The 19,621-nt window shown below is 43.6% G+C and overlaps 1 protein-coding gene across 1 annotated transcript in view; it reads right to left on the bottom strand.

The window, feature by feature from the left end:
- The window catches only part of HIP1R (huntingtin interacting protein 1 related), a 182,946-nt gene that overhangs the window by 119,058 nt on the left and 44,267 nt on the right, over positions 1–19,621 (bottom strand). The window lies entirely within an intron of this gene.

Raw genomic sequence — 19,621 nt, 5'->3', positions numbered from 1 at the left:
GCTGTAATATACTTGCACATTGCAATCTTCCCAAATAACCAGCACTGCTCCAATCCTCTTCTGGGTCACGTGATGGCTATTCTGTCTAGCAGGATCAAAATATGTAAGCCTATGGAGCCTTGTTCTGATATTCCATAGACTTTCACTGTAAAAGCAACTTTTGGATTACATGTAACCTAGAAGAGGACAAGAGTGGCGCTGGAAACCGGGGAAGACTGCAATCGGCGAGTATATTACTGCACTTACACTACACAACATTTGGTGGGTGTGCTTATTTAAACAAAGTTGTATCATACATTAGGCATGCCAGACAACTGACTACACCGCAAATAAGCCACATTTGTAAACCCAACATATGATATCAATAGGGTGTTTTAAATTAAATCTGTTGGCAAGATTTTTGGTCTCCAAACTTCCATCAATAGATGACGATCTCCTATGATTTCACTCACAAGCATGCTGTGATTTCAGTCGCATGTTAAAAACGAACGAGCAAAAAAACGCTGATGTGAGCTGCCCCATAGATGCATACTGGTCCAAGTGCTATGCGATGTTTTATCGCATAGCACTCATCCGTATTCATCACTAGTGTGATCCTGGCCCTAGTAAAATACACTCCGTCTTCCTTCTAGTATTATACACTCCTCAGTCCTCTGTATAGTATAACACACTCCTCATAGTGCTCCATAGCATAATGCACCCCATAGTTCTTCATATAGTATAATGTATTCCCCATAGTCCTCAATGCAGTACAATGCAGCCCCCATATAGTATAATGCAGCCACCCCACAGAATATAATGTAGCCCCCCTCATTGAATATAATGCAGCCTCCCATAGAATATAATGTAGTCCCCTCTAAAGATATAATGCAGATCCCCCATAGAATACAACGCAGCCCCTTATATAGTATAATGCATCCCCCAATAGAATATAATGTAGCCCCTCTCATAGTATAATGTAGCCCCCTCAGAGGATAATGAAGCCACCCCGTAAATTATAATGTAGCCCCAAACAGAATACAATGTAGCCCTCAGAATATCATGGAACCCCCTCATAGAATATAATACAGCCCCATCATAGAATATAATGTAGCCCCCATAGAATATAATACAACCCACCTCCCCAGTAAATATAATGTAGCCCCATCAGAGTATGACGCAGCCACCCTCAGAATATAATACAGGCTCCCCTAACTCACAGGCCCCCATAGCGGCTGTGTGGTGTGCCGCTATTAGCGACATGTGACTGGCTGGAGGCCCCTGGGGGAGGGGAGCCCTTGGCAGCTGTCTAGTCTGCCTGCTGCCAACGTCGGCCCTGACCGTAGTAAAGCCATTCAACAGCGATCAGTTATAAATGTGAGTACAGATAAAGACATAGTGGGTATGGTATGAGGATATATTTGTGGTGTGGTGGGACTCTCGAGAAATTTGGGGCCTTCGTTGGGACCCTAAACCACAATGGTTGCGGACTGGTCCTTCACATCTGTCCTTGATTCTTCTGCCCTACCATTCCTGGACATTGTAATCCAGAAGGAACCCAAGGAGGAATTTACCACCCGTACCTACAGAAAACCCAAAGCAACTAACTCGTTGCTTAAGTGGGATAGCAGCCATCCGATACATCTCAAAAAGGGTATCCCAAAGGGTCAGTACCTCAGGGTCTGCAGAAACTGCTCCACTAAAAGCCTGAGACTCAGGCCAGAAAGCTCAGGGATAGGTTCCTCGAAAGAGGATATCCCCCCTGATGTCCTTAAACATATTTTATCACTTATTCTAATATGCTATGAGTTCGCAGAGATGGTTCTAGCCATTTTTTGCAGAACTGGTTTTAGTTATCTGAACTATATATGTTGATTATCGTAACTATATGCTTACGATAACTGACATCCATGTATTCAGTCTTAAACATTTAATGAGAGAGAAGTAAGGTCTCCTAGCTTGCTTTATATTTTATGTACCGTACCTTAATTCCCTCCATGGGTGGCTCATTTTATCATTACTTAATTAAAAGTTGTTTTATTGCTTTCTCTATTGCTGTTATATTATTACTGAAATATGGGCAACCAATATACAAATTTCCCCTTCAGTGCGTTTTATTGTTCCCCCCGTATGATGTTGCCCAATCATAGGAGAAAAAAAAAGGCAACAATGGATGTCAAAATACTTATGGGAGCAGGAAGAATTTGAAAAAAAAAGCAGACATTGGCCACTTTTCACCTAGTGACAAGCACTCTTCAAGAAAAAAAAAAAAATTGGTCCCAGATACTCCATATTGACATATTACATCGTAAGGGTATATGCACACGATGCGGATTTTGCTGCGGATCCGCAGCGTTTCCGCAGCTGCTGATCCAAAGCAGTTTCCCATGAGTTTATAGTACAATGTAAACCTATAGGAAACGAAATCTGCAGTGCACATGCAGCATGTCAATTCTTTGTGCGGAATCCGCAGCGTTTTTACACCTGCTCCAATAGAAAACTGCAGATGTAAAACCGCAGCGGAATCCACAATAGAATCCGCGATAAATCCGCAGGAAAAACCGCAGCGGTTTTGCACTGCAGATTTATTAAATCCGCTGCGGAAAAATCCGCAGAGGAGCTTTCTACGTGTGCCCCTAAGGGCTCACAAACAGTGCCATATCACAGCCATGGTTTTTTTCTTCACTTTAAAAATAAAGATCCCTTTACAAGCCTTTAAGGTCTTTTTTTCTTTATACAAGACTGACCAAAAAGAAAAGAAGAGGAGTTGTTTTAGCTATCCTTAGGATGGGTGACACAGGGGTTATTAGGTGACAACAAGTTAAGGAATACAACTTCCCGCACAGTATTGTCAGCTTTTTTTTATTTTTTTCCCCCCCCCAAGAAACAAGACTAAAGTGGAATCCAAGTCCTTATTCAAAAGACCAAGCAGATTAGGCAACAAAACAAGCTTACACCAATATCGTACAGGAATGACTGTCCCAGTCACCTTGACCTTACCATCAAGACAAATCAAGCAAGAGTGGTACATCAACAACACGTAAAGCATTTATATTTGGCGGAGGTCAGAAATATTAGTTTGGTTGTCTTTTTGAAGATTTACAGAATGAGTAGAACTATCCAAAAGCAGAGTCCCATTATCTGTAGTTTGTGTTTACCTCTAAGCCACGATGTAGTACACATCCACTGACACTAATAATCATGGCAGCTATAGGACAGTCAGTCTTGTTTTATTGGTTATTTCAAAATAAAATCGGAATGTAACTAGTCCACACAGCAGCCACACCTTGTGCTAAATTGAAGAGTAACTGGTTTTGCTTCCACATACTAAACTATTTAATGTGCAATTTACAACATAACACAATGATTAACTAATTGCAGGAACCTTTACAATACTAATACAAGTCATTTGGAAACAAACAAGAATACGGAAGATAGAGGAATAACTTAATATGTCCCATTATCATAAATATTAGCATTATAAGCTGGTGCAGTAACAAAGTTACCAAAATCTCTGCAGTCAGCAGAATGGCAGCTTCTCCTACACCAGCCTGTCATCTGCAAATGAAGCAGCTGACCAAACATCCTGTGTCTGCTGATAATACAGTCACCATGGATCTGCTCCTGCACCCCCAGCTTCCTAACTCAATTGTTGGATGTTTTGTAATAAGGTACCTTCACACATAACGATATCGTTAACGATATCGTTGCTTTTTGTGACATAGCAACGATATCGTTAAGGAAATCGTTCTGTGTGACAGCGACCAACGATCAGGCCCCTGCTGGGAGATCGTTGGTCGCTGAACAAAGTCCAGAACTTTATTTCGTCGCTGGATCTCCCGTGGACATCGCTGGATCGGCGTGTGACACCGATCCAGCGATGTCTTCACTGGTAACCAGGGTAAACATCGGGTAACTAAGCGCAGGGCCGCGCTTAGTAACCCGATGTTTACCCTGGTTACCAGCGTAAAAAAAAAAACAAAAAAAAAAACACTACATACTTACCTACCGCTGTCTGTCCCCGGCGCTGTGCTCTGCACTCCTCCTGTACTGGCTGTGAGCGTCGGTCAGCCGGAAAGCAGAGCGGTGACGTCACCGCTCTGCTTTCCGGCCGCTGTGCTCACAGCCAGTACAGGAGGAGTGCAGAGAAGCAGAGTGCCGGGGACAGACAGCGGTAGGTAAGTATGTAGTGGTTGTTTTTTTTTTACTTTTACGCTGGTAACCAGGGTAAACATCGGGTTACTAAGCGCGGCCCTGCGCTTAGTTACCCGATGTTTACCCTGGTTACCCGGGGACTTCGGGATCGTTGGTCGCTGGAGAGCTGTCTATGTGACAGCTCTCCAGCGACCAAACAGCGACGCTGCAGCGATCCGGATCGTTGTCGGTATCGCTGCAGCGTCGCTTAATGTGAAAGGGCCTTAAGGCAACGGATGAGTAAAGAGTTCCTTATATAATGAATAGATGGGGTTTTTTAGACAACTGATGCTAGGCTATGTTCACATGTTCAGTAATCATCATTTAGAACAGATCCAGCAGCAATCAGTAAACCAAAAAGTTGTGCTGACTACTTTTGTCCAGCTAATAAAAAAAAAATCTGATTTCAACTTGGAGGTTTTTTTTAACATTGAAATCTATGGAAAGCGGATCAATTAAATAGCCATCAGTTTTTGTTTTTTTTTCATTTTCAAAAGGATCCATTTTTTGCTTACGGGGTAAAAAAACAAAACAAAACAAAAAAGTTTTGGACTATTTATCAGACCCGTTTTACATAGTCTAATGATAAAAAAACAAAAAAAAAAAAAAAAACAAAACATCCAGTTGAAATCACTTTTTAGGCCGGGATCACACATGCGAGATACACGTCCGTGTCTCGCATGTGAAATCCAAGCTCTGATGCTGGCACTTCGGAGCGGAGCGTGCGGCCGCATAGCAACATATGGAGCCGCACGCTCTGCTCTGGAGTGCCGGCGCCAGAGCTTGGATTTCACATGTGAGACACGGACGTGTTTCTCGCATGTGTGATCCCGGCCTTAGTGATGGCTTCATTCTAAGGCCGGGGTCACACTTGCGAGTGTGATGTGAGAAACTCGCATCAATACCCAGCACAGCCGCCGGCACTCGGGACCGGAGTGTGCGGATGTATAGAAATACATGCAACCGCACGCTCCAGTTCTGAGTGCCGGCGGCAGGGCCAGGTATTGAGGCAAGCGACTCGCACGAGCTTCTTGCATCACACTCGTAAGTATGACCTTGGCCTAACTGATGAATACTGGACATGTGAACCTAACCAAAACACAAAACACCTCTTCCTCTCTGAAGAGGCAATTTGCTTATTTAATTTCCCACAAGAGCATTAAGTCTCCTTACACTGACATGTCAGGCATGTCACTGTCTACAAGGAGAAACGTTACCCTTTAGTCGGAGTCATTTCATACAGCCAAATCAGATCTCATGCCTTGCACTGAGGGTCAACACGTCTACAAATTGAGATTCTGAGGTTGGCTTTTATCCTAAGTCATATGGCTAGGCTCGTTAAAGGGGCAATATTGTCTATTAGGATTTCTGCTTTCAGTAGGTGGCACAGCAGTTTTAGACGCAATTTGCATATTTCATTTCCCAGAGGAGCATTGAATGGCCTAGAAAAGTCTCCTTACCCTGGTAAGTCAGACATGTCACACTCCACAAAGAAAGACATAGCCCCCTTAGACAACACAAGAAACACAGCATCATCAAAAATGAATTGTTGGCAGGCACAAAGGTGTGCACATCAAATTTATCCCATTCCTTAAGGACACCTGGTAACATGCTAAGAAATAATGGGTCACTTTTCTTCCTTCAGACACAAAACAGTTAAGACATTTTTACTTTTAAATAACCATATTTGTTTCTTAATACGCAACTTCAATCATCACACAACGAACGAGCCTAGATACAGAAGCCTGACCTCATTTTACACAGACAGCTTTTGTAACACTAATTTATATTCAGCGAACTAAACACTGGCCAAAACGAAAAGATCACCACCCCCCTCACACACTCTCTGCCCTGATACGGACAATCATTGTAGTATTAGGGCTGCTTTCATAATTACATTTTAGTGTACAGCTTACATATGTACTGGGAAAACTTCTTATGCATAAATCAAATAGAGGTGCTTCTCACAAAATTGGAATATCATCAAAAAGTTAATTTATTTCAGTTATTCAATACAAAAAGTGACTCCTATAGAGTCAATACAAACAGAGTGATCTATTTCAAGTGTTTAATTCTGTTAATGTTGATGATTATGGCTTACAGCCAATGAAAAGCCAAAAGTCATTATCTCAGTAAATTAGAATACTTAATGACACCAGCTTGAAAAATTATTTTAAAATCCGAAATGTTGGCCTACTGAAATGTATGTTAAGTAAATGCGCTCAATACTTGGTTGAGGCTACTCTTGCATCAATTACTGCATCAATGTGGGAAGAGGATGTTGGCCCCATATCTGAAGAACAATGGAATGAAATACTAGAAACCAACACCTATACTATCTTTATCTGAGACCAAAAGAATGTCCCAAATTTTCCTTATCCACAGGGTATATAGACACCTAATAGATTTCTTAAAATTGGGGCTCCGACTGAAGACTCATGTCCGAGATGTAGTATGAATGGGGCCCATCTGATGCATATGCTATGGGAATGTGTTGATATAGGACACTACTGGGTGGGGGTGACCTCCCTGATTAAACGAGTATCCGGGATACACATACCACTTGATCTTAGGGTGTGCATACTGGGCTGAGGGTGGGGTAGATTTAAGATCCCGTGGTCACACCTGGGGTGGTATCTGTGGACCTACACAGAATAACTGTACTAGACCATTTCGACTTTTTAAATATTGCATGTTGTATGTTGAGGACCTATAGATACCAATTATTTTCTGTTCGAAAACATGTTGTTTGGGAACATACAACAAATATTAGTTTTGGTATAATCCCTGTATTTAATAACATATAACCAGTCTTAGGGAAAATCTTCATTTGGACAAAATTGATAACTTTGTTTGGCATGGCATACCTTGGCAGGTATAGGACTATATAACTTTAAAGGGACTCTGTCACCTGAATTTGGAGGGAACAATCTTCAGCCATAGGGGCGGGGCTTTCGGGTGTTTGATTCACCCTTTCCTTACCCGCTGGCTGCAATATTGTATTGAAGTTCATTCTCTGTCCTCCGTAGTACATGCCCGCACAAGGCAATCTTCAACAAAAAGTTTTCTGAAGCGTACGTGCCCAAAAGGGACATCTGCGTGGATGAGTCCTTGGTCCATTTTAAGGGGCGGCTCGGATTCCGTCAATACCTGCCCAACAAAAGGGCCAGGTACGGAATCAAACTCTACAAGCTGTGTGAGTGCCTCAGGGTACATCCACAGGTTTAGAGTGTATGAAGAGAAGGACCGCAGGATTGAACCCCCCGAGTGTCCTCCTGTCCTGGGAGTGAGTGGGAAGATCGTGTGGCATTTGGTGCACCCACTGCTGGATAAAGGTTATCACCTCTACACTGATAACTTTTATTCCAGCATCCCACTCTACAAATCACTCTCTGCGCGAGGTACCGCAGCCTGCGGTACTGTCCGCAAAAATCAGAGAGGCCTCCCAAAGACGCTACTTGGGCAGATGCTCAGAAAAGGTGAGAGCAAGGCCCAATGTATCGACCACCTGCTGGTGGTCAAGTACAAGAGGGATGTCCTTCTCTTGACCACCATACACGGTGATGGCAGAGCCCTCAGCACTGTATAGGGTACCTCTACACAGGTCAGCAAACCGGACTGTGTACTCGGCTACAACAAAAGCATGGGGGGGTTGATCTCTCTGATCAACTCCTCCAACCGTACAGTGCTTTGAGAAAGGCCAAGGTGTGGTACAAAAAGCTGGCCGTGCACATTGTACAAATGGCAATGCTCAACGCTTTCCTGCTGTTACGATGTGCGCGCCACACCGATACGTTGTACCTTCAGTTCGAGGAGGTAGTGGTTAAGGCCCTGATATTTGGCACTCTGGAAGGAAAGGGCCCCAGTACTTCCGGAACTGAAGGTGCTCGTATCGTACCAGGCCAGCATTTTCCGGGGGTGGTCCCACCAACTGGAAGAAAAGGTAAGCCGCAAAAAAAGGTGCCGAGTGTGTTACAAAAGTGGAATACGCAAGGACACCACTTATCAATGCGACACCTGCCCCGAAAAACCTGGCCTGTGTATGAAGGATTGCTTCAAATTGTACCACACCTCCACGCACTACTAATTTACTTTACAGGAAAGCGTACATTAGTTCCAAAAAGGGGGCACATCTAGATAAGTTCCTTGGGGGGGGGGGGGGGAGGGGGGTCCAAGTTCCAAAATGATGTCACCTGTGGGTTTTTTACTGTTTAGGCACATCAGGGGCTCTGGAAACGGAACATGACGACCGCAAACCATTTCATTAAAGTCTGCATTCCAAAACGTCACTACTTCCCTTTCGAGCCCCAACGTGTGCCTAAACAGTTTTTCCCCACATATGGCGTACCAGCGTAATCAGGACAATTTGGACAACAACTTTTGATGTCCAATTTCTCCTGTTACCTTTGGGAAAATTAGAAATTGGGGACTAAAAGATCATTTTTGTGGGAAAAAATAGGATTTTTTATTTTCACGCCTGGGCATTACAAACTTTAGTGAAGCACGTGGGGGTTCAAAATTCTCACCACACACCTAGATAAGTTCCTTAGGGGGTACAGTTTCCAAAATGGGGTCACTTGGGGGGGGGAATCTACTGTTTAGGCACATCAGGGGCTCGCCAAATGGAACATGATGTCCGCAGAACATTCCATCAAAGTCTGCATTCCAAAACGTCACTACTTCCCTTTCGAGCCCCAACGTGTGCCCAAACATTAGTTTTCTTCCACATGTGGGGTACCAGCATACTCAGGACAAATTGGACAACAACTTTTGGGGTCCAATTTCTCCTGTTACCCTTGGGAAAATTAAAAATTGGGGACTAAAAGATCATTTTTGTGGGAGAAAATAGGATTTTTTATTTTCACGCCTGGGCATTATAAACTTTAGTGAAGCACGTGGGGGTTCAAAGTTCTCACCACACATCTAGATAAGTTGCTTGGGGGGTCTAGTTTCCAAAATGGGGTCACTTGTGGGGGGTTTCCACTGTTTAGGCACATCAGGGGCTCTGCAAACGCGACATGGCGTCCGATCTCAATTCCAGCCAATTTTAGCTTGAAAATGTCAAACGATGCTCCTTTCCTTCTGAGCCCTGGCGTGCGCCCAAAAAGTGGTTCCCCCTCACATGTGGGGTATCAGTGTACTCAGGACAAATTGGACAACAACTTTTTGAGGTCCATTTTCTCTTTTTACCCTTGGGAAATTAAAAAGATTATTGCTGAAAGATCATTTTTGTGACTAAAAAGTAAAATGTTAATTTTTTCCTTCCATGTTGCTTCTGCTGCTGTGAAACACCTGAAGGGTTAATAAACTTCTTGAATGTGGTTTTGAGCACCTTGAGGGGTGCAGTTTTTAGAATGGTGTCACTTTTGGGTATTTTCTGCCATATAGACCCCTCAAAATGACTTCAAATGTGAAGTGGTCCCTAAAAAAAAAATATATAGTTCTTACCGATAACGGTATTTCTCTGAGCCCATGACGGCACCACGGAGAGAGGGGATCCGCCCACCAAGGACAGGAAACCTACGGATAAAAAGGCGGTACCACTCTCCTGCATCAGTTGTTTTACATAGAGAACGATGGGAGACTACTAAAACATTTGTTAAATTTAACTGTTTATCATAACGAGATACCGTGTGACTTTAAAACTATGAATAGACTATGGCACTATTTTGATGTGAGCACCCACAAGTGAAGGGAGGGAATGTACGGGTGCCGTCATGGGCTCAGAGAAATACCGTTATCGGTAAGAACTATATTTTTCTCTGATCGCCCATGACGGCACCACGGAGAGAATTGCATAGATAGTACATTCAGAGAGGGACCACCGCCTCCAGAACCCTTTTACCGAAAGTAAGGTCTGAAGAGGAGATTAGGTCCAATCTATAGTGCCTATAGAATGTGGATGGTGAGGACCAGGTAGCAGCTCTACATATCTGGTCAATGGAAGCTCCGGCCTTCTCCGCCCAGGAAGTTGCTACGGCCCTTGTTGAGTGAGCCTTAACCTCCCCGGGAACAGACATCCCACTTGCCGAGTATGAGAGACTGATGGCGTCCGTGATCCATCTTGCTATGGTGGCTTTAGATGCTTTTTTCCCCTTCCGGGGACCCTGGAAACACACAGAGAGGGATCCTCCCTACTCTCTCTAGTGACTTCTAGGTAATGTAAGAGACATCTTCTTACATCTAGTGTATGTAATGTTTGTTCCTCCTTGTTTTTAGGGTTGGGACAGAAGGAGGGGAGAGATCTCTTGAGACCTGTGAAATTTTGAAGCCACTTTCGGGAGATATGCTGGGTCTCTTTTTAAAATGACCCTATCCTCTAGAAATTGTGTGTAAGGAGGGTTAACAGAGAGCCTGTAAGTCGCTAACCCTACGGGCAGAAGTGAGGGCAACTAACAGAGCTGTTTTGAGAGATAGGTTTTTTTATTGTAGATTCGTGTAATGGTTCGAATGGTGGACTAGTCAGGGCTTTAAGGACCAAGTTTAAGTCCCATTGAGGAACTACTTTTACCGGAAGAGACCTCGATCTTCCTGCCGCCCTGATGAATCTAGAGACCCACCTATTTGAAGCTAAGTCAAAATTGAATAGGGCTCCCAATGCCGCCATGTGAACTTTTAGGGTGCTAGTGGCTAAACCCATCTCCAACCCGTTCTGTAGGAACTCTAATATGGAATTAAGGGGAATTTCTTTCCCTATTTTTGCACCTGTCAAGCCAAGAAAAGAGGAAAGCCCATGCATAAATATGTGCACACCTGCTACAAGATTATGAGAAAATATATGTAACTTTTATTAACATGAACACAAAAAAGCACAAAATATAAAATCAATTAAAAACAACAATGACCCTACACCCTTACCCATGTGAAGATGTATATTACAAAACTATATTATATATATATATATATATATATATATATATATATATATATATATATATATATATATATATATATATATATATTCATGAAATTGTAATAGACAAGAAACAATCTACATTAAATAACAATCAGCATTACCATATAATATATCCCCAGCAAATAACCAGGTAAGTATACCATACCAATAAACAGGTCCCTGGTCCTATTTCAAAGAGCCAAATAAGGGCGTCCCCAAACTTGCTCAAAATGGTTACCACCCATATAAATGGGGAAATGTATAAACAGTTTCAATCCCTGCTGGAATCAAGTAAAAATATACAGTTGTGTCCTAAAATAGCCATATACTAGCTGAAGAGCCCGGCGTTGCCTGGGCATAGTAAATATCTGTGGTTAGTTATAGCACCTCACTTCTCTTATTTTCCCATCACGCCTCTCATTTTCCCAATCACATCTCATTTCCCCCTAACACTTGTCATTTCAACATCACATCTGTCATTTTCTGATCACTCCACTATTTTTCCTCACTTCTCTCATTTTGCACTCACACCTTTTCATTTTCACCTCACACCTCTCATTTTCACCTCATCACCTCAGTATATGCATGTTTGTCATCTCCCTTATATATAGTATACATCTGTATGTCATCTCCTGTATATAGTATATACCTGTATGTCATCTCCCTTGTATATAGTATATACCTGCTGTGTGTCATCTCCCCTATATATAGTATATACCTGAATGTCATCTTTCTATATATATAGTATATACCTGTATGTCATCTCCTCCTGTATATAGTATATACCTGTGTGTCATCTCCCCTGTATACAGTATATATCTGAGTGTCATCTCCTCCTGCATATAGTATATACCTGCATGTCATCTTCTATATATAGTATATACCTGTATGTCATCTCCTCCTGTATATATATGTACCTATATGTCATCTCCTCCTCTATATAGTATATACCTGTGTGTCATCTCTCCTGTATATAGTATATATCTGTGTGTCATCTCCCCTGTATATAGTATATACCTGTGTGTCATCTCCTCCTGTATTAGACCTCGTTCACACGTTATTTGCTCAGTATTTTTACCTCAGTATTTGTAAGCTAAATTGGCAGCCTGATAAATCCCCGGCCAACAGGAAGCCCTCCCCCTGTCAGTATATATTAGCTCACACATAATAGACAGGTCATGTGACTGACAGCTGCCGTATTTCCTATATGGTGCAATTGTTGTAGTTTGTCTGCTTATTAATCAGATTTTTATTTTTGAAGGATAATACCAGACTTGTGTGTGTTTTAGGGCGAGTTTCGTTTGTCAAGTTGTGTGTGTTGAGTTGCGACATGCATGTAGTGACTTTTGTGAGATGAGTTTTGTGTAGCAACATGCGTGTAGCAACTTTTTGTGTGTCGAGTTACATGTGACAGGTTAGTGTAGCAAGTTGTGTGCAGCAAGTTGTGTGCAGCAAGTTTTGCGCATGGCGAGTTTTGCGCGTTGCGAGTATTATGTGTGGTGCCTTTTGAGTATGTGCAAGTTTTGTGTGAGGCAACTTTTGCATGTGTTGCAACTTTTGTGCATGTGGCAATTTTTCCGCGTGTGCAAGTTTTGCGTGTGGCGAGTTTTTCATGAGGAGAATTTTGCACTTGTGGCGAGTTTTGCAAGAGCCTAGTTTTTGCATGTGGCGAGTTCTGCGCGTGGCGAGTTTTGAGTGGCGACTTTTGTGTTTTGACTTTTATGTGGCGAGGTTGGTGTATTTGTGGTGAAATGTGTGCTGAGGGTAATATGTGTTCAAGCACGTGGTAGAGTGTGGCGCATTTTGTGTGTGTTCATATCCCCGTGTGTCGTGAGTATCCCATGTCGAGGCCCCACCTTAGCAACTGTATGGTATATACTCTTTGGCGCCATCGCTCTCATTCTTTAAGTCCCCCTTGTTCACATCTGGCAGCTGTCAATTTGCCTCCTACACTTTTCCTTTCATTTTTTCCCATTATGTAGATAGGGGCAAAATTGTTTGGTGAATTGGAACGCGCGGGGTTAATATTTCACCTCACAACGAAGCCTATGACGCTCTCAGGGTCCCGACGTGTGGGTGTGCAAAATTTTGTTTCTGTAGCTGCGACGCCTCCAACACTTTTCCTTTCACTTTTTTCCCCATTATGTAGATAGGGGCAAAATTGTTTGGTGAATTGGAACGCGCGGGGTTAAAATTTCGCCTCACAATATAGCCTATGACGCTCTCGGGGTCCAGACGTGTGACTGTGCAAAATTTTGTGGCTGTAGCTGCGACGGTGCAGATGCCAATCCCGGACATACACACACATTCAGCTTTATATAGTAGATATGGGGCATATTACTGACACAAACGCATAGCCCCTGGAAGTAATAAGTGGACTAAACGCATAAGATGCAAGCCAGCATGTCCTGGGCATGGAACACAGAGCACAGCCGTCCACAATGAAGTAAACCTGCTAATATGCAGAGTGAGGCTGTAAAGATTCCAGCTCCGGACCAGGGCTAAGGGGATGCAAGAAGAGTAAGGGTGTGGATGAATCCCACGCGTATCGCCGCTCTAGGCGGCTTCGTCAGGGAAGATGAATACCTGCTGGAGGGTATCCGTCTTATATAGTGATATGAATAAGGAAGAGTGCATACCGGTGTCTCCAATTGCCGCCGGGAAAACCGGAAATGACGATGGGGGCCAGAGCTGCGTGCACAGTGGCATGGTAACCGCTGAGAGACCCGCGCATGCGCAAAAAACAGGAATGATTAAGCGCTCACAACGAGCGCTATGTGCGGCCGCACCAGATCTAGAGGAGGGTGCGCATGCGCCCTCAGGCTAAAACGAAGCTGCCCATAGAAGGGGGGAGGAACGAAAGGACACGGGGATATATAGGGGAAAAATTCCAGAGGCAAAAGAGGTTAATGAGCAACTGCCCATATGGAGGGGATACAGAAAGGAAGAAAAATCCCAGAGACATATTACAGTCAATAAAATTTATAATGTCCTAAATGTTGATTCCAAATAAAGAACCTGTTGAAAAAAATGCTTGTTATTAAATATAAGCACTTAAATAATACAATGATATATAATCATATCCCATGAAGGGCATTCATAGTGCTATACCATGCAAAGATATATCCTATACAAAAACAATATAGAACACAACGTCATATATAGGCACGATGACATGATATAAAGAATACTAATAATAATAAATAATAATGATAAATCTTAAAGTAAATCATGTCCCCCCTCACACAAGAAATGTATATATATGAGGAATCCCCAAATCCATATTGATAATCAAATTGTCCCTTTCGTGTCCTTAAAGTCCAAATAAATGAATAAACGTCCAACTTCAGACAATCCTGACGTAATCCGATTAAATCCATCATCCAAGAGATTTTAGCTGGAATATACAGAGTCCCGGATCTAATAGTGGTCATCAAATTCATCCCAGGAAGCCTGTATATACGAGTTCCTCATTCAAGCCCGTAGGTGACAGACTTGAGGCGAAAAATCCAGCGGGCTTCATTCTGTAATAGTAATCTATGTCGATCACCACCTCTCTCATTTTTCAGAATCCTCTGTAGACCGAAGAAATGTGTGTTAGCAGGTTTACCATCGTGACACTGGAGATAATGGGTTGCTATGGGGGTCAGAACTTTACCCTTTTTAAGATCAGAACGGGCCAGGTTAATTGTAGATAGATGTTTTTGCGCCCGCTTTCTAAGCTCTTGTGAGGTTTGCCCCACATAGATTTTGTGACATGGGCAAATAATAGCATACACCACGAAATTAGTTTTACAATTGATGTAATGATGAAGAGAATAATTCTGATCATCAAAGGGGCTAACAAAACGATCTTTGGTAGCCGGCATATATGGGCAAATTGTACAATCGCCACAGGGGAATGAACCCCTGAGGTGAATACCCCGGTTCAGTCTAGTGACTGGTCGTGAGAAATGGCTCCTTGTTAATATATCCCGTAAATTTGGAGCCCTTTTAGCCGTCATCAAAGCAAATCTTGCCTTGTGCAGGCGTGTACTATGGAGGACAGAGAATGAAGTTCAATCCAATATTGCAGCCAGCATGCAGCCAGCGGGTAAGGAAAGGGTGAATCAAACACCCAAAAACCCCGCCCATATGACCCAAAACTGGTCCCGCCAAATTCAGGTGACAGGTTCCCTTTAATCAGGTTTTTTAGATCGGTTGCAAACCCAGGCAGGCTTTCAGATACTGTCTGTTGTATGCAAGAATTACATAGCCGCTTCTCCCAGGCGGGTGGAAGATCCTCTCTACAGATGGCACAGATTTTGTGCTTTGTTTTACCTACGCTTTTCCTCCCCTAGAAGAGACAAATAATAATCTTACTGTCTCTGACTTTCACGAAGATCCACTTACCACCTCCAGGACCCATAAATACCGGTTGGGGATTCTCTGCCTCTGGCTTTTTCCCCCGACGCCGTACTGGACTCCTTACTGTGTTCGGACCGTTGGCGTTCTTTGCTGGTGTCCTGGTGCCCTTTCTGCTGTCGCCTTTTTTGCTGCTGCGGCGATGCTATAGGTGGAGGCGATTCTGGCAAGGGTGATACCGGGTCGCTCATACTGCTGCTGGTCTGCGGTCGCTGCTTAATAACGCTTTCTGCGCTGGTGCTGCGACGACTGGTAGCTCCTGAGGCTCCTGCTGATATATTGCAGAGCCACTGGGAGGAAGTAACTTCTCCCATTTAAATCTTCCCCGCCGCTTTCTTTTTTTCATTCTCCCGGCGCCTGCGCAGTAGCGCCCAGCCGACGGCGAGGAGCGCCGAACGCCGGCGCCTGCGCAGTCGAGCTTCTGCGGCATCGCAGATCATCTACGCCTGATCGGTAATCCCCCGATGCCGCCTGCGCAGTAGCGCCCAGTCGACGGCGAGGAGCGCCGAACGCCGACGCCTGCGCAGTCAGGCTTCAGCGGCGCCTGCGCAGATCCGACCACCGGCGTCTCGCGAGACCAGAGCAACTCCGGGCATGCGCCGGACTTTCAAGATGGTGCCCGGAGTGCAGATATGGCGCTGCTGACCGGCGCCCCCGATCCTATGCAGTCCCTACCGCGCGGCTCTGCATGCCTGATGGCAGTGCAGTGTGCAGGCTGACGCTTGTATGGGGAGGGCCGCGCCGCACCTCCCGCAACCACAGAGGGACCCCCCTGGATGTTGCCGCTGCTGCATCTTACCTGGGGAGGTGACCGCGAACTCCTTGTCACTTCCCCCGCACACCCTAGAGGCCCAATAGCCCCCAGCGGTGGCGCTTCGGGTCACCACCCCAGCCGAGGCAGAGGGACCCCAGCTGCCTGAGTCGGACTGGTTGGCCCCGGAATTCCAACGCTGATCGGTAAGTCCGTAGGTCTCCCATCAAGGACAGGAAACCAACTGATGCAGGAGAGTGGTACCGCCTTTTTATCCGTAGGTTTCCTGTCCTTGGTGGAGAAAAATGGTTTTGTAAATTTTGTTGTAAAAATGAGAAATTGCTGGTCAAATTTTAACCCTTATAACTTCCTAGAAAAAAAAAATTTTGTTTCCAAAATTGTGCTGATGTAAAGTAGACATGTGGGAAATGTTATTTATTAACTATATGGTGTCACATAACTCTCTGGTTTAACAGAATAAAAATTCAAAGTTGGAAAATTGCGAAATTTTCAAAATTTTCGCCAAATTTTAGTTTTTTTTCCACAAATAAACGCAAGTTATATCGAAGAAATTTTAGCACTATCATGAAGTACAATATGTTACAAGAAAACAATCTCAGAATCACTAAAATCCGTTGAAGCGTTTCGGAGTTATAACCTCATAAAGAGACAGTGGTCAGAAATGTAAAAATTGGCCTGGTAATTAACGTGCAAACCACCCTTGGGGGTAAAGGGGTTAAAGACTTCCATTAAAGGAGAACTCACCACTAGTGACGAGCGAGTATACTCGTTACTCGAGATTTCCCGAGCACATTTGGGTGTCCTCCGAGAATTTTTTTAGTGCTCGGAGATTTAGTTTTCATCTCCGAAGCTGAATGATTTACATCGGTTAGACAGCTAGATTACATGTGGGGATTCCCTAGCAACCAGGCAACCCCCACATGTACTTCTGCTGCCTAACAGATGTAAATCATTCTGCTGCGTCAACAAAAACTAAATCTCCGAGCACTAAAAAATACTCGGACATTTTCAACGATGCCGAAGTCTCTACCCTGATCGTTGGTCGCTGGAGAGAGCCGTCTGTGTGACAGCTCCCCAGCGACCACACAACGACTTACCAACGATCATGGCCAGGTCGTATCGCTGGTCGAGATCTTTGCTAAGTCGTTTAGTGTGACTAAAGCTTAAAGGGACACGGTCACCTGAATTTGGAGGGAACAATCTTCAGCCATGGAGGCGGGGTTTTGGGGTTTTTGATTCACCCTTTCCTTACCCGCTGGCTGCATGCTGGCTGCAATATTGGATTGAAGTTCATTCTCTGTCCTCCGTAGTACATGCCTGCACAAGCCAAGATTGCCTTGCGCAGGCGTGTACTATGGAGGACAAAGGATGAACTTCAATCCAATATTGCAGCCAGCATGCTGCCAGCGGGTAAGGAAAGGGTGAATCAAAAACCCCAAAACCCCGCCTCCATGGCTGAAGATTGTTCCCTCCAAATTCAGGTGACAGTGTCCCTTTAAAGGATTAGTGTAACCTGTCAGTTAAGCCCATAAGGTTGAACAGATCTGTAGAAAGTTCTGCAAATGGCTTACGCACTAGCCAGGAATAATGGACACCTGAAATATAAAGGCACAGTGGCAGCTTCTGTGCAGGAAATACTGGGGGTTGTGTACACAGCGAACCATCAACGGAATCCATTATGAAAAGGTCAAAGTACAAGGAGAATAGCAGTGTCACAGAACAGTAGTATATATTTACAGTGCATCATTTCAGGAGCTTGTTCAGAGCTTCCCTGCCCAGTGAAATCACAGCAGAACAGAGAACGTGTTGTACTGCGCATAATACCGTCATTGCCTGTGTGGAACCTGCTGAAAGGCAACCAATTATCGGTCGTGCACTCTCACTATTGCACTAGACAGCTGAGGCGGAGAACAGATTGGATGTAACGTGCATGTGAATAAACACTAGATTGTGGAGAAGCAGTTACATAAATCTACACTAGCCGTAGCAATAATTATACAGGTTTGAATTATTTATTTTTTGTAGAAGTACTTATATATCATTTTAAGATCCTTTCTGGTTTGGGAATCTGGCATTACTTATCTTGCCTAGTCTCACTAGGGGCCACAAAGATTTAATCCTCAAAGTATATTGCAATCATGTTATGTAGCACTGTGTACTTACAACTGCTCATTTTGCCTTTCTACCTAGCTAATTCTTCTCCTTTCTGTGCTTTATGTAGAAACCGGAAGTCTATATTCCCTGCATTTATTTTGGCGTTCTTCAACTCTTGACCCAGCTACTCCCTCCGCCACGGACTTTTGCAGTGATGACTTGTGCCGAGAAAACGGTCCTCATGTTTCTACCTAGAGCTTAAAAGGATTCAGCTAGTCAGTTGTAAATCACATGTTGTCATAGACCTAATGAAAAAGAGAACAATTAGCTGGGTAGAAAAGCAAAATGAGCAATTTTATGTACACAGTGCTATATAATATGATCACTGCAATGTATTAAAGGATAAAACGATAAAAACTGATGGGAGTGCTTCACTAAACGAAATTGGTCATCTAAAAAAAAAAAAAAAAAAAAAAAACCATAAACCTGCAAATAATTACCTGAAAACCTCCACAAGATAAATAAACATGCTGCAGTCTGCAAAGATGAGCTGCCGCATGCCCATCTCCATAGGTGAGCCATGGGTGTCTCTGGATGCCTAGTGGACATGGGGTTTCTTGAAATCCCCTCCACTATGCTGTAACATCTAGCCGCTGCAGGTTGGACGCCATGGAGGTACGCAGCGTCCAACCAGCAGCATTTACTGACCGTGGGCACCTACCTCAAGTGACAGCTAGCTCTACAGCTTGTGTATCAGTCAAGAGGAAGGGGAGCAATAACAGCATGCCCACTGCGTAGTGAGCAGAGTATTGACAGGAAAAACGCTTCCTAAAATAAATAAATAAAAGTGTGTAGTCTCGAAAGCTTGCAATTTGTTACACTCTCAATTCTAAATATTTTCCTAAAATAAATGCGTTTGACACTTTTTTACACAAGTTTTTCCCCATTAATTTGATAGGGAGAAAATGCCACATTAAAAAATTCAGAATTGACTTGAAGATTTTAAGAAAAAAAACAAAACAAAAAAACACATCGATGGTTCAAATCCACAAGGACATAATATGTAGCATGTACATGAGATTTCGGAAATCTCATTTACTTTGCTTGCATTGTAAAACAATGTTTTTTTCCCCATGGAAAAACCGCAACAGGGTAAAAAAAAAAAAAAAAAAAAAAAAAAAAACAACAACAACTTTGCAGCGTGTTAACGAGCCCTAACATTCACAGTCGTCTGCGGCATAACTATAATAGGTGCAGTAGTTGCATCACATGTCAACTAGGGA

This window comes from Ranitomeya imitator, chromosome 1, assembly GCF_032444005.1.
Source record: "Ranitomeya imitator isolate aRanImi1 chromosome 1, aRanImi1.pri, whole genome shotgun sequence".
Lineage (NCBI taxonomy): Eukaryota > Metazoa > Chordata > Amphibia > Anura > Dendrobatidae > Ranitomeya > Ranitomeya imitator.
This window is presented reverse-complemented; position numbering and strand designations above follow the sequence as displayed.